The following is a 7,073-nucleotide window of genomic DNA, read 5'->3' as shown; positions in this document are numbered from 1 at the left end:
ACACGTAAATATAAAAAAATTCACTCCATTATACTGCAAAATGAATTGAAAATTATGATGAATATATGTGTGTTATGGGAAGGGTCATATCATGTGTTGTGAAATTCTACCCCTTTCTCTGGGTCTCACCTGGGTGATACACATGGCTCCGTCTTTCCAGACAGGGCTCTTCTAAATGGTGGTTTCCTTGATGGGCCAAAACTAAAAATGAGTTACAGAGGAGTCTAGGGATTTGTGCCCCCACTATAAAGCAGTTTCCTTTTGAAGGATGCTTAGGGAAAAGTGGAAACTTAGGTATTGGCAACCAATGATAACAACCCAAATCATTTCTCCTAGGAGATATTTTAGAAGCTCTAGAATGTATTTCCAAGACCTCAAGACAAAATAAGAGGGACTCAACACCATAGGACCTATATAGACATCTGTAATGGAAAATAAATGTAAAGCAATTTGAATTGATGTCAGCCATTTAGAAATTTATACTTTTTATTAAACAGGCCAGAGTTAAAGCATTTTAATAAATTATTTGCCACTTAACATGCACATTACTTAAACGAATATTAAAATTATTTTGAAGTTTATTAATGGCAACCATTGTTAGAAAATCAGAACTAATGACAAGGAATACATTACTCCTCTGAAGTACTTTCATAAGAAGAATTGTCTTCTTGTCTGATGATTCTGTTGGGAATATCAGGACTCAATTTGGCTGATTCAGGTTTTTAGATAGAATATTGATGACTAATCATTCATTTAGTTCTCTAATTGTGACTTAAGTCTGAGCCACCCTTTTGAATTCTTTAAACTCTTCTGCTTTTATCAGCCTCAGAGTGAGACCTGAACAGAATGACTAATCATCAGATCGTTTAGGGATTACCACTCTGGCTCACCAGCTTGAGTCCGCAGATAGGGTCAATTTAATGCAAAAGGGTGACTGCTTTACCTTGCCAAAAAGAGGAAAGCAAGTAATTTTACCCAGGAATGTAGGACCGGTTTCTTCTAAAGTCAACACGCTATAGGGAATCACTGTACTCTCCACAGCAACACTCCAGAATTTATTTATTTTCTTTTTTCAAAAGAATGTTTATTTCAGAATACAAGCTCCGCATTTTGTACAAAATACAGACACTAGCACAACACAAGAGGTTAAAAAAGCTGTGCTGCTCTAATAGTGTAATTTGTTTCTTGGTCATTAAATGAGAATGCTGGGATTTTAATTCCACTATTTGGTTTCCAACATCTACTATAATTAATTTTTTCTTATTTTGTTGCTATAGAATCAAATGGAAACTAATGATGTGGAACCCAGTGTTGTCAAGGCTGTGATGAGCTCCATCTACGAGGTGGGGAAGTGCCTCCATCTGACAACATGGCAGATGACTCCTGTGTTCTCTAGCAGTGCCTGGATCCTATGCCTTGTGGCAATGTTCTGCTTGAATTAGACCACCTAGGGATTGCAGTTCTCAACCAAAGCTGTTTTAAATCTTTCCCTTGCTTGCATCTGTGTTTCTTTGTCAGCTCACAACATTCCAATATGCTTTAAGTCTATGTCCTTTATCTGGATTATCGGGAATAACCAATAAAGAACACCTCAGTCAGTGAGTCAGTGTTTCTTTTTACCATCACATCTACATATAATGAATTATTTTAAAAATCATATAACCTCAATTTGTAAGCACTATATGTTTTCATTGATGAAAAGATTATAAAAATATGTTTGTTCTTAAATTCTTAAATACTGTGTTACTTTATTTCTGAGATGGACAAAAAATTTAAATGACTTAATCCTAATACTTTCCTTGACCACCTCAAATGGATAATTTCTTATAATGTTAAAATGAGAATATTTAAGAATGTGATTCTTTCATCTACTATAGAGAAAATTCACAGAAGAGAATTCAGTGAATCAATAAAGCTCTTTTACCCTTTGTTACATATAGTTGACCCTAAAGACAGCATTCAAAATACAAATTTTTACAGTAAAATATATAACATGAAGAAAAAATTGTATATATGCAAAAATAACTTTCTAAGCATTTGAAAGCTTCAAAGATAAAAATATTATGAAAATGTCAGTTGAAATTATAACATCAGTCACAAAGATGACCATATTATGGAAACTATAGTTTAAAAAGTATATGAAATACAATTTAACATGATAAAGAAGAGGGGAGAAAACTGTTCCAGTACAAGAAGCAAGTCTATCTAGAGAGAAGAAATTGAGAAACTATCATTTTGGGAAAAAAAAAAACTTCAAGAGAACTATATAGGAAAAAAGAAGACTAGAGACAAAAGAATAGTATCAATTGAGAAGGAAGCAAGGCCTTCAGTGGAGGGGTTCAGTATGTCTTGCTAAAAGCATCTGTAAGAAGTTTGAACGTTATTCTAAATGTGATGGAAAGATTTGACAATGTTTCGATAGTTAAGTCAAAAGAGCACATTCAAAACTTACTATGATCATACAGTGAGTTCACAGAAATATTTGAAAGAAACTGTCTTGAAAGCATAAAGTAGAGGTTATAAAATCTGTGCAATATTATCCACAAGTAAAGGACAGGAGTTTCAGCAAAGCAATGGTAGTGGGATATAGAGGATTTTGAGGTGCTTGCTCCCTTGCCATGGATGGATAGGCTGTTTTCCCACCACAGATTCCTTGGAAAATGCAGCCTGAGGTGGATTTCTGTAGTCATTTCCTAACAAGTGAAACATTCCATTCTTCATGGAAGTTTTTTAAGATTGAAAGTCATCAACTCAACCAAGCCTCAGGAAGTCACCAAAGCTACATAGATTCTCTAGGTCTTTCCCTTCCAAAAGTAAAGGACAAATACCACTGAGAATCACTGTCAAGTAAGACAAGCTATAAACCTCTGATGAGGAAACCTCCAAAACAGTAGCAGAAAGTAGCCCAGGAGCTTGAAACAAATAAATCCGTCACATCTTCTAGGAAGAGATGGCGACTAACTGAGCTTCATGGAAATAAAATCAATCTGTTGAGCTTCTGCAAAATATCCCAATTTTCCAGCATACAACAGCCATTAATCAATTGATCGGTGTTTCAATGACACAACTGTCTTTCATCCATTTCTCCCCATGTGAACAAAGCGTCAACCATAGTCCAGTAGATAACCTGAATAAAATTCTTTGGCTTATAAAATTACTATTTTTGACTGCCATGGGTTCTTTATCTGGGGTGAGTAAAGGTGTGTCTTGTATCTTCTCAAGAAAAGTTTTGTCATATAACATAGGATTATAAGAAATACCGATTCCTCATTTTAGATACTGAACACTAAAACAGACACTGGAGAAACACATTCTGTTTTGACAAAAGATATAATCCTCTGCAAATTTTCTATATCATTGTCATTCATACTAGATTTCTGCAGAGACACGGGGTATGGCATTTTGTCATGTATACTCATTAAATTTCAAATGGCCTAGAAAGAGAAGGTCTTACAGAATATACCATACAAGTGTAAGGAAGCAGTGAAATTCCTAGTTTGCTTCCATTCCCTTTTCCCCAGTAATAAAGATCACCTCCTTATGGAGTTACTTCATATGAAATATCAGGGTGATAAGAACATAAATGCAACAAGTCCAGCCAGATACAACTCAAATCAATATAGTCTATATTGATTTGACAAGACAAATAGAATAGCTCGTGCTTTCCTTATTTCCTTATTGTGAATAAGGAATAATGTTTTACATATGCTGCGTTTGGCATGTGTATGAAATACATGGGCACCACTTGCCGTATGTCCCAGGGGTAGAATCAAGAAGATTGAAAGTCTAGAGTAGAGTTGAGGTGTTAGCAGCAATAAAGCACATAGAAAGAAATATGTCATATCACCTTCTTACCACTGTTAAGGGAAAATTAAAAGTGACAAATAAACAATGGTAGACATCGGGGGAAGACATTTTATCATGCATGGCTAGTCAGAAAATAAAAGCTAAAAACTATGAAATAAAGTTTAATGAACATTATGACTGTATCTGTCAAGACAGGCAAGTGTGAAGACGATAATATCTGTTATCAATTGGCCCATGTACTATAGGAAGATTGGACACAAACAGTGATAAATTTAGAGAGTATTGAGGAATGCTGCATACACAGTCTAAATAATATTGGAGTGGACTTGATAAAGCATAAGCTATAATAAAATAATAAAACTTACCAAGCGCATGTACTTGACTGACAATTATTAATCAAATAAAAGAGATATAGCTTATGTATATTTGAAGATGGGAAAAGGTTGTTATAAAAATAGATGGTCAAAATAACAAGGAGGAGTTGTCATCAATATTATGTACTTTTTTAAAAAAATATTTAGAATTTAGTTGGGGGCCCAAAAGAGGGGTCAGAAAATAAAAGCACAAGCTACACAATTCTAACTATATCAGTTAGATCTTTGGAGCCCACGTAAAGGTCTGATGAAAGAACCAACCCCAAAAAGTAGTCCTTTGATGTCCACACATACTCCATGTTACATATGCCCACAGACACAATGCATAAACCAACACACACACACACACACACACACACACACACACACACACACACAAATATTTTGATTGCTTTTCTCAGATAATGAGTAGATATCTCTCCAATTATTTATGACTCCAAAGCAAGTCACTGTGTTTAGAAGTGAACAGACTGTTTGATATATATGTATATATATGTACATATATATATTTTAGTGAGATGATAAGCAATATGAATATTGAAAAACAACTACATGGCTCATTGCTAAGTTGTTGATGCTGGTTCACTGTGTTTTATCACAAAAGATATTCCTTGTGTATCAACTATAATCACACAAAGTGTGATAAATAGTTATGGTGGATGGGTCTTAAAAGAAAAAAATCATCTAACATAGATCATGAATATGAATTCTCTTAAAGTAAATATATTGTCTTTATAGAAAAAGAATATATTGTCAAAATTATCAGGACTCATAAATGGATAATTATGGTAAGAAAGTAATAATATTTGTAGTCTGTAGGAAGAGCCTGGTGCAACTCAGCCCTCCATCTTTACAATATATTCACACATGCATTTGTGCTTTTGTACTACAGGACCTAAGACTTTAGGTTTCTGACTGTGTTATGTATGTTGATTGTGGTACTTTACTAAAGCAGTCTTAATGAACTGAATCAATTGTAGTAAGAATTTCTCATCACAAATCTTCTCACTATGAGATATTAGGACACTGTAGAGTGTGAGTTTTGGTAATAGAAGATAAGAAATGAACAAGTAGCCAATAACATGGTAAGAATTGTTAAAAGCAAACCATTGACCCACAAACATCAACTCTAGAAAACAAAAGAATGATCAGGAGGCACAGGGAAATATAGGGAAATTGATGGCAGAGAGAAACTTATGCAAAAAGATATTATTATTACTACAAGCTCTTTCCAAAGCTGAGCATTAAGAAAATGAAGTAACAATAAAATTAAGGAATTTCTGAAAGGTAAGAAAACAGTATATGAGAATATCTATTATCATGATTCAGATCTAAAACCAAATGCTAACAAAAAGCTTATATGGAGACTGAAATATTAGCTACTCTAATCTGACAACTATAAATTAATAGCATGTGCCATCAAATGATCAAAGCATATGTACTCCATATATACCTTCAATTTCTACCAATGTATGTACATTCATTATTTTGGGGCTGTGTGTAACAGTAGTAAAAACGCTTAGCATTGACAGATCCTATCCCAGCACCATTTAAACAAGAAGAAAAAAGAAAATATATAAAGAAAAGCAATTTTCAAAAACACTACCTCCTCTTGAAGCCTTTTTGTATGACCCAGTACCTTATAACTTTTTTTAAAATTTTTACACAATGAATTAGCCACATCATTCAATACCATTTAAATTTGCTATTTGAAACACATATACATGAAAATGAAAACAAGTGTATTTAATGCAACAGCAGTTCTGCTAGTCAGAGCTCCAACTATAAGATCAGGAGACACTAGACAGAAGAACCTTCAGCTCATCTTCAGCAATTTTTTCTGCATCTTTCCTGCTGTGAGGGAGCAAATGGCTAAAAGTACAAAAATAACATAGGAAATGGGAACCACATCCAGAAATAAGTTGGCTCATACTGAAAGATCCAAGTAATTGCAAGTACTTTGTTTTATGTTTTGTTTTCAGTAGCAGTAGCCTCCATAGGTACATATGGTTGAATGGTTAGTCATCGTGGAATGACACTACTTGGGAAGAATTAGGAGGTGTGACTTTGTGGAAATGGGATAGCCTTGTTGGTGGTGGACTTTGAGGTTTCAAAGATCGCTTTTACCTTCACCACAGCTCTTCCAGCTGTATGCAGTACTAGATATAGAAATCCCAGCTATTTCTCTGGCACTATGTCAGACTGCATGCTGCTATACTCCCCATTATGATGAAAATGGACTAAACTTCTGCAAGCAAAAGTCAGCCCCAATTAAATGTCTCCTTTTAGAAGAGCTGCTGTAGGCATGTTGTCTTCTCACAGCAATAGAACACTTGCTAAAATATTTCCTAACAAGGTATTTGTTATATGATCACTGAGAAAATCAAACATTGAATTATTCTTTATGATACCAAAGGAGGTACAGAGACCAAAGGTCTTGCTGGTAAACAAGAATGGATAAAAGTCCTCTTTTAAAGTAAGCATGTCTGGAATTTTCAGTCGAAATGATAAATTTTCAGTGTCAGAAAGCATGTATGGGACACGAAGAACAGGATTTTGGAATAATAAGAGAAACTGGAGAGATGACTCAGTGGTAACAGCCATTACTGTTCTTGTAAAAGCCCTGAGTTTGCTTTTCTCAGAATTAACATAATATGTAACTACAGATCCAGGGGATCCAACACCATCTTCTAGATCTTCAAGCTCTAGCATAGTAGACAGAACACAGAAATTCATATATATATATATATATATATATATATATATATATATATACACATATATAGTATGTGTGTATTTGTGTATGTGTATGTGTGTGCATAAAATAAATAAATACATGCTTAGACCTTTGGTTTTTAAATAAAAAAGGGTAAATACAACTCAGTTCCATTA

The sequence above is a fragment of the Rattus norvegicus genome, chromosome 4 (genome assembly GCF_021556685.1).
Source record: "Rattus norvegicus strain SHRSP/BbbUtx chromosome 4, alternate assembly SHRSP_T2T, whole genome shotgun sequence".
Taxonomy (NCBI): domain Eukaryota; kingdom Metazoa; phylum Chordata; class Mammalia; order Rodentia; family Muridae; genus Rattus; species Rattus norvegicus.
This window is presented reverse-complemented; position numbering follows the sequence as displayed.